Genomic DNA, 9854 nt, shown 5'->3' with positions numbered 1-9854 from the left:
TAGTTGGCGCCAAACAGAATTCACCAATCAGTAACCAACTTCTCCTCCTCGCACAGGAATGGCAGCTAGGCTGAACCAATGAGAGGGGAAGAAGGAAGCAGCTCTCGGGACACTGTGAGGTCGGCCCCCTCTCAGAAAGGGGCGGGGCCTAGAGGGCCCTCCGAACCCGAGGAGCTCAGAGGTCAATGAAAACTCCCAGCTGACCCTGCGAGATGCCGGGAGAGACCGGAAGGCCTCTCTTGACGCGTTGCATGGTGGGAAGCGTAGTTCCCACAGCGCGCCGGCTTGTAGTCGGCTCTTACCGCGTTAGGCCAAAGCTATTCTGTGTTCCACACGCTGAGGAAATGTGGAGGGTAGAAAAAGCTGTGCGGTCCCCTCTTCCGCTCTGGGCCTCCAGGCCCCAGTTTTATCACGAGAGAGAGAGAACTGGATGACCCAAGGACTGGGCCTTGCCTCACAAACACAGGGCCCAATTCTGGAGCACTGAGGCTCCTGTCCAGCCGGCTGTCCTGGCCTTGAGCTGCTGATTACAAGACTTAACCTATGGCCTGCGTTGTGGGCCTCGGCATTGTTTGCTCACCTCTATTTTAGCTTTGGTATATTTTCTCAGAACCATTTCCTTCTCTCGCACCCTTTCTTGCTTCATTCGGAGTGCCTGGATAAGCAACACCTGGTAGTTCAGTGGTAAAGAATCTGATTGCCAATGCTGGAGGCTTGGGTTCTACGTCTGGGTCCAGAAGATCCCCTGGAGAAGAAAATGGCAACCCACTCCAGTATTCTTGCCTGGCAGGAGGAGGCAGAGAAGCCTGGCGGGCTACAATCCATGGGGTCGCAAAGAGTCAGATAGGACTGAGTGACTAATACTTCACTTCACTTTGTGTCTAAATAGCAACAAATATAATAATAGTCAACACTTATCTAGTGCTTATGTCGCACTGTTTGAAGGCCTTTATAATTCGTTTAATTCTTTTTTTTTAATGATTCGTTTAATTCTTACAACAATTCTATGAAAGAGAAATTATCCCCACTTTATAGGTGACCAGATCTGTTGTAATATCCCTTGGACCAGTGATGATTCCTAGAATGAATGATTTTATGAGAGAGGCAGAGGGACAGCTGTCAGTCCTGAAAATTACTTGTCTTTAGCTTGTGTATTTAAATATTTTTTGGTGTTTGCTTAAGAATATGACCATTCTGAAAGAGATGGGCATACCAGACCACCTGACCTGCCTCTTGAGAAACCTGTATGCAGGTCAGGAAGCAACAGTTAGAACTGGACATGGAACAACAGACTGGTTCCAAATAGGAAAAGGAGTGCGTCAAGGCTATATATTGTCACCTTGCTTATTTAACTTATATACAGAGTACATCATGAGAAACGCTGGGCTGGAGGAAGCACAAGCTGGAATCAAGATTGCCGGGAGAAATATCAATAACCTCCGATATGCAGATGACACCACCCTTATGGCAGAAAGTGAAGAGGAGCTAAAAAGCCTCTTGATGAAAGTGAAAGAGGAAAGTGAAAAAGTTAGCTTAAAGCTCAACATTCAGAAAACGAAGATCATGGCATCCGGTCCCATCACTTCATGGCAAATAGATGGAGAAACAGTGGAAACAGTGTCAGACTTTATTTTGGGGGGCTCCAAAATCACTGCAGATGGTGATTGCAGCCATGAAATTAAAAGATGCTTACTCCTTGGAAGGAAAGTTATGACCAACCTAGACAGCATATTACAAAGCGGAGACATTACTTTGTCAGCAAAGGTCCATCTAGTCAAGGCTATGGTTTTTCCAGTGGTCATATATGGATGTGAGAGTTGGACTACAAAGAAAGCTGAGCGCTGAAGAATTGATGCTTTCAAACTGTGTTTTTGGAGAAGACTCTTGAGAATCCTTTGGACTGCAAGGAGGTCCAACCAGTCCATCCTAAAGGAGATCAGTCCTGGGTGTTCATTGGAAGGACTGATGTTGAGGCTGAAACTCCAATACTTTGCAACCTGATGCAAAGAGCTGACTCATCGGGAAAGACCCTGATGATGGGGAAGATTGAGGGCAGGAGGAGAAGGGGACAACAGAGGATGAGATGGTTGGATGGCATCTCTGAATCGATGGACATGGGTTTGGGTGGACTCCGGGAGCTGGTGATGGACAGAGGCCTGGTGTGCTGCAATTCATGGGGTCGCAAAGAGTCGGACAAGACTGAGCAACTGAACTAAACTGAACTGATGACCACTACCTCTGTTTTTCGCCTACCATAAGCTCAAATGTTTTTTTAAAAAGCTTTTCCTTGGGGCATGGGATAAATTAGGGTGATAGGATTAACATATACACACACTACTATATATAAAATAGATTACCAACAAGGACCTACTGTATAGGGAACTATACTCAATGTTTTGTAATAACCTGAAAAAGGATATATATAATACACACACACGCACACACACATATATATATAATAGCTGAATCACTGTGCTATACACCTGAAACTAACATAGCATTGTAAATCTACTATTCAGTTCAGTTCAGTCGTTCAGTCGTGTCTGACTCTTTGCGACCCCATGAATCGCAGGACGCCAGGCCTCCCTGTCCATCTCCAACTCCCAGAGTTCACTCAGACTCAAGTCCATCGAGTCCGTGATGCCATCCAGTCATCTCATCCTCTGTCGTCCCCTTCTCCTCCTGCTCCCAATCCCTCCCAGCATCAGAGTCTTTTCCAATGAGTCAACTCTTCGCATGAAGTGGCCAAGTACTGGAGTTTCAGCTTTAGCATCATTCCTTCCAAAGAAATCCCAGGGTTGATCTCCTTCAGAATGGACTGGTTGGATCTCCTTGCAGTCCAAGGGACTCTCAAGAGTCTTCTCCAACACCACAGTTCAAAAGCATCAATTCTTCAGCACTCAGCCTTCTTCACAGTCCAACTCTCACATCCATACATGACCACTGGAAAAACCATAGCCTTGACTAGACGGACCTTAGTCGGCAAAGTAATGTCTCTGCTTTTGAATATGCTATCAAGGTTGGTCATAACTTTTCTTCCAAGGAGTAAGCGTCTTTTAATTTCATGGCTGCAATCACCATCTGCAGTGATTTTGGAGCCCAAAAAAATAAAGTCTGACACTGTTTCTACTGTTTCCCCATCTATTTCCCATGAAGTGATGGGACCAGATACCATGATCTTCGTTTTCTGAATGTTGAGCTTTAAGCCAACTTTTTCACTCTCCTCTTTCACTTTCATCAAGAGGCTTTTTAGCTCCTCTTCACTTTCTGCCATAAGGGTGGTGTCATCTGCATATCGGAGGTTATTGATATTTCTCCCGGCAATCTTGATTCCAGCTTGTGCTTCTTCCAGTCCAGCGTTTCTCATGATGTACTCTGCATAGACGTTAAATAAGCAAAGTGACAATATACAGCCTTGACGCACTCCTTTTCCTATTTGGAACCAGTCTGTTGTTCCATGTCCAGTTCTAACTGTTGCTTCCTGATCTGCATACAGATTTCTCAAGAGGCAGGTCAGGTGGTCTGGTATTCCCATCTCTTTCAGGATTTTCCAGTTTATTGTGATCCACACAGTCAAAGGCTTTGGCATAGTCAATAAAGCAGAAATCGATGTTTTTCTGGAACTCTCTTGCTTTTTCCATGATCCAGCATTGTAAATCTACTATACTTTAACTAAAAAAACAAAAAGCTTTGTGTGTCAAAGGTTTGTATTATGCAAATACTATAAAATAATTACAGCCTTAGAAAATACAAATAGTTATACTTCAAAAAATCATCTGTAATTCTACCAGCTTCAAAGAAACAGCGGTCAACATTTTGAACTTTTTGTATAGGTATGCACTATTATTCTATAATCAATATTTGTTTCATGGGTAAAGGAATGGAAAGACAGCTGAGCAGACAGACGTTTCCTGAATGGGATCAAATCTGAATATTGGAATGAAAACAGTTTCAGAAATGTTAAAGAACTATTCATTTTCTTTTTTTTTTTCTTTTTAAAAGACTGATGAAGTGTTGAGGGTGATTTTATTATGTTTGGGTCCATGGATTGTGAAAGAAAGCAAAAGGAAAAGAATAATTGAACCACATCCTTTTCCCCATTCTCTCAGGCATGCTCTCCAAAGTCCTGGAGCAGCACTGGGGGACGGGAAGAACACCTTGCTATGAATTGAGAGGTCTGATTTCTGATCCAGCTCTGCTCTGAGGAAAGTCGATATTTGCTTACTCACTGAATCTCTACTGACAGCCTGCCAATCTTCCAGATCCAAACAGACAGGATTAATTCTTCCTTGGAGACTTCCCTGGAATACCCTTCTTCACCCAGCTAATACTCACCTTTTCAGGAAAGCTCCACCCTCAGATACCTCACTGATACATTCCCCTGTTAACCATCCACCCTCCAGGCACCTAGTGTTTACATTTGTTTCTGTGATAATTTAACCAGGGTGCATTCCTCCTTTCCTTAAAGGAGTATAAACTCTAAAGGGTAGGGACCCCTCCCCCATTTCCTTTACTATTGTGCTTGATTCTGGGAACCCTTCAGTACCTGTAGGTTGAATACGGGCTGTGGAGAAAAAGTATGACTGCTTTGAGAGTGTTTAAGAAGGGAATTTGATCTGGTCTAGTACCATCAGGGAGTCCTTGAGAAAGTGTCCAGGAAGATAAGCCTTTAGGAGGGGAAGAGAGTGTATTCAAGGCAGAGTGTGTGTGTTAGTCGCTCAGTCGTGTCCGACTCTTCATGACCCCATGGACTCTAGCCCACCAGGCTCCTCTGTCCGTGGAATTCTCCAGGCAAGAATACTGGAGTGGGTTGCCATTTCCATCTCCAGGGGACCTTCCCTACCAGGGACCTTCCTGACCAGGGATTGAACCCAGTCTTCTGCATTGCAGGCAGATGCTTTACCATCTGAGCTACTAGGGAAGCCCTCAAGGCAGGGTCAGACCCTAAGCAAAGGCTCTGAAGCTGGAAGAAGTCCCCTCCCTGTGTGTGGCAGAGAAGGAGTGGGAGGGGAGGATGGCGAGGGCCCAGACTCTGCAGGGGCTCACCACATTCTGCAACTTTTATCTCAAGGGCAATGGGAAATCACTGAAAGGTTTACATTTTATTTGAAAAAGATAATCCGAGCTGATTTAATGTTTTACATGTGCTGATTCTCCTTTCACCCAACTGTGGGGTTAGCCAGATTGGATTTATTCTGCATGGTTACCTGAGGCAGCAGTGAGCCTCCCTGGAGGCTACAAGGTTTCAGTTTAACACTAAAAACGAAAATCAGAACTAACAGTTTTCCAAGATGGAATGAGCAGTCCACAAGAAACTGTATAAGCAGTGTCTTAGATGCTGTGTGGAGACGAGGAGTATCTAGAATCAAAGATTCCCAAATCCTAGGTCTACATTACAATTATCCGGGGAGCTTTGACATTTATTTATTTACTTACTGAGTTGGCAATCCATTTCCATGGTATAAATTCAAATGATACCAAAAAAGGCCTAGACCAAACCTCCCTCCCATCCCTGTCCCCAGGTACCCTGTTTTCCTCCCTGTTGGTCATCACTGTGGCCAGATTTTTGTGTGCGTCTCCTAGAACCTGTGTCTGTGCTACCACGTGCTTGCACATATTCTCTCACATATACTTTTCAGTTTTCACAGATGGCAACAACATGTTGTAAACATTGTCCTGAATCTCACTTTTTTCCACTTCCATGTATGTTGGAGTTGGTTCAATATTAACAGATGAAGTTCGTCTTTTTTCTTTTTAAATGGTTACCAGTTGAGGAGCTTGTTTGAAAAATACAGATTCTCTGGTCTCCCTTGAATATATCAGTAAAATTTGTATTTGTTTATTTATTTTGACTGCACTAGGTCTTTGTTGCTGTGTAGGCTTTTTGAGTGAGGGCTATTCTCTAATTGTGGTGCTTGGGCTTCTCATTGTGGTGGTTTCTCTTGTTGTGGAGTACAGGCTTAGTTGCTCTGAGGAAGATGTGGGATTTTCCTGGACTAGCAAGAAGCAAAGGAGAAAAGGAAAGATATAAGCATCTGAATTCAGAATTCCAAAGAATAGCAAGAAGAGATAAGAAAGCCTTCCTCAGCGATCAATGCAAAGAAATAGAGGAAAACAACAGAATGGGAAAGACCAGAGATCTCTTCAAGAAAATCAGAGATACCGAGGGAGCATTTCATGCAAAGATGGGCTCGATAAAGGACGGAAATGGTATGGACCTAACAGAAGCAGAAGGTAATAAGAAGAGGTAGCAAGAATACACAGAAGAACTGTACAAAAAAGATCTTCACAACCAAGATATTCACGGTGGTGTGATCACTTACCTAGAGCCAGACATCCTGGAATGTGAAGTCAAGTGGGCCTTAGAAAGCATCACTATGAACAAAGCAAGTGGAGGTGATGGAATTCCAGTTGAGCTATTTCAAATCCTGAAAGATGATGCTGTGAAAGTGCTGCACTCAATATGCCAGCAAATTTGGAAAACTCAGCAGTGGCCACAGGACTGGAAAAGGTCCGTTTTCATTCCAATCCTAAAGACAGGCAATGCCATTGAAACATGTATAATATCATCTAAGAAACAAATCGCCAGTCCAGGTTCGATGCAGGATACAGGATGCTTGGGGCTGGTGCACTGGGATGACCCTGAGGGGAGGGAGGCGGGAGGGGGGTTCAGAATTGGGAACACGTGTACACCCTTGGCGGATTCATCTTGATGTATGGCAAAACCAATATAATATTGTAAAGTAATTAGCCTCCAATTAAAATAAATAAATTTAAATTAAAAAAAAAGAAAGGCAATGCCAAAGAGAGCTCTAACTACTGCACAGTAGCACTCATCTCACATGCTAGTAAAGTAATGCTCAAAATTCTCCAAGCCAGGCTTCAGCAATACATGAACTGTGAACTTCCAGATGTTCAAGCTGGTTTTAGAAAAGGCAGAGGAACCAGAGATCAAATTGCCAACATCTGCTGGATCATCAAAAAAGCAAGAGAGCTCCAGAAAAACATCTATTTCTGCTTTATTGACTATGCCAAAGCCTTTGACTGTGTGGATCACAATAAACTGTGGAAAATTCTGAAAGAGATGGGAATACCAGACCACCTGACCTGCCTCTTGAGAAATCTGTATGCAGGTCAGGAAGCAACAGTTAGAACTGGACATGGAACAACAGACTGGTTCCAAATAGGAAAAGGAGTGCGTCAAGGCTGTATATTGTCACTTTGCTTATTTAACTTATATGCAGAGTACATCATGAGAAACGCTGGACTGGAAGAAGCACAAGCTGGAATCAAGATTGCCGGGAGAAATATCAATAACCTCCGATATGCAGATGACACCACCCTTATGGCAGAAAGTGAAGAGGAGCTAAAAAGCCTCTTGATTAAAGTGAAAGAGGAGAGTGAAAAAGTTAGCTTAAAGCTCAACATTCAGAAAATGAAGATTGCGGCATCTGGTCCCATCACTTCATGGCAAATAGATGGGGAAACAGTGGAAACAATGTCAGACTTTATTTTTTTGGGCTCCAAAATCACTGCAGATGGTGATTGCAGCCATGAAATTAAAAGACGCTTACTCCTTGGAAGGAAAGTTATAACCAACCTAGATAGCATATTCAAAAGCAGAGATATTACTTTGCCGACTAAGGTCCGTCTAGTCAAGGCTATGGTTTTTCCAGTGGTCATGTATGGATGTGAGAGTTGGACTGTGAAGAAAGCTGAGCACCGAAGAATTGATGCTTTTGAACTGTAGTGTTGGAGAAGACTCTTGAGAGTCCCTTGGATCGCAAGGAGATCCAACCAGTCCATCCTAAAAGAGATCAGTCCTGGGTGTTCTTTGGAAGGAATGATGCTAAAACTGAAACTCCAGTACTTTGGCCACCTCATGCGAAGAGTTGACTCATTGGAAAAGACTCTGATGCTGGGAGGGATTGGGGACAGGAGGAGAAGGGGATGACCGAGGATGAGATGACTGGATGGCATCACTGACTCGATGGACAAGAGTTTGGGTCAACTCCGGGACTTGGTGATGGACAGGGAGGCCTGGTGTGCTGCAGTTCATGGGGTCGCAAAGAGTCGGACGCAACTGAGCGTCTTCACTTTCACTTTTCACTTTCACGCATTGGGGCAACCCACTCCAATGTTCTTGCCTGGAGAATCCCAGGGACGGGGGAGCCTGGTGGGCTACCGTCTATGGGGTCACACAGAGTCAGACACGACTGAAGCGACTTAGCAGCAGCAGCAGGCTTGCTGTGGAGCCCTTCCTGGAATATGTATAATTAGGAAGCTCTATGAATTGTTCTGAAATACAAGCAAGTTCGGGAACCACTTAACTAAATGACTTCTAAAAGTGTAAGTTTAGTCGCTCAGTCGTGTCCGAATCTTTGCGACCCCATGGACTGTAGTCCACCAGGCTCCTCCATCCACAGGATTTTCCAGGCAAGAGTACTGGAGTGGGTTGCCATTTCCTTCTCCAAAATGACTTCTAAGGCCACTGAATTCCAGAGATCACACACATTGTTCTAACACATAATTTGTGCTCATCCTGCGATGTGCTGGGTAACAAGTCCTACAGGATGGTTTTGTGAGCAGAGGCTGAGTCCTACCTCGTGGTTAAATGTTTGCTCTGGGTTGACAGACTTTTCTCGCTGAAAGTATGCCCTGCCCCCATTCGTTCATGGGTGTTTTCTGAACAGTTTCACCCACCTCCTGTACTTCTTCAGCCTCCTGTCTTATCGCAGAGAACTACCAAATTCCTGTTACTGATAGGCATATCCCTCCTGAATTCCTGCCTCTCATCTGAATTAACCTAGAATGGCCCACTGGCAACTTACCCTGGACCTGCCTCAAGTCCATTTACTTCTCTCTTTCCTTCCTAACTGAACTTGTGGCCTTCCCTAGTGCCCCTGGCAGGAAACAGCCCTGGCTCCTTCCCCTGCCTGTTCACCTATCCCCTGCTGCTGGCCAGATCTGGCTAGACTCCCAAACCCTCGACCCCAAACTGCTCTGTCTAAATGCAGATATGATCTCCTCATTTCACCACCACTTTGAAGCTGTCCTACCCACCCCATTGCTTTAAGCAGGGGCCCCCATACATTTTGGACCCAGGACCCAGAATACACATATCAAAAAATTTTCAATGTATCGTGTACTCAATAGTACCTGTAATACACTGTTTTCTCTTTTATTTTGTGTCACTTAAGAATCTTAGCTATGAAAAAAATTTTTAAATCCTAGTGATAAACCCCTAAAATTAATGTGTTATGATGGCCTGCGACCTGCAGTTTGAAAGGCAGTGGCTGACAGGCTCAGCAAGCTGATAATGATAACTTTCATCTCAAAAGCAGTAAGGAAAAAAACAAAAAACACAGAATTCCCTGGCGGTACAGTTGTTAGGAGTTTGAGCTTTCACTGCCTTGGCCTGGATTTAACCCCAGGTCAGGGAACTAAGATTTCACAAAACTGCCCACAGCACAGTCAAAAAAAAAAGAGGCTACATCTCCTTTTGCCTTCATAGGCACTCCACTCATAGAGCTACCCTAACCAGTTCACTATTTCAAGTATTTTCCACCTTAAATCTCTGGAAAATTCCTTGCTTCTCTTGTTTTGTGTCGCTACTTGACTCAACATCCCTATTCTCACATTCATTCATTCAACAAACATTTATTCATTCCTTACTGGGACAAACCTTTTGCTGGAAATAAAATGCCACAATCCCTACATTACTTTGCCGACTAAGGTCCGTCAAGTCAAGGCTATGGTTTTTCCTGTGGTCATGTATGGATGTGAGACTTGGACCGTGAAGAAGGCTGAGTGCTGAAGAATTGATGCTTTTGAACTGTGGTGTTGGAGAAGAC

This window comes from Capra hircus, chromosome 22, assembly GCF_001704415.2.
Source record: "Capra hircus breed San Clemente chromosome 22, ASM170441v1, whole genome shotgun sequence".
In the NCBI taxonomy this organism is placed as follows: Eukaryota; Metazoa; Chordata; class Mammalia; order Artiodactyla; family Bovidae; genus Capra; species Capra hircus.
Note: the sequence above shows the minus strand (reverse complement) of the source record.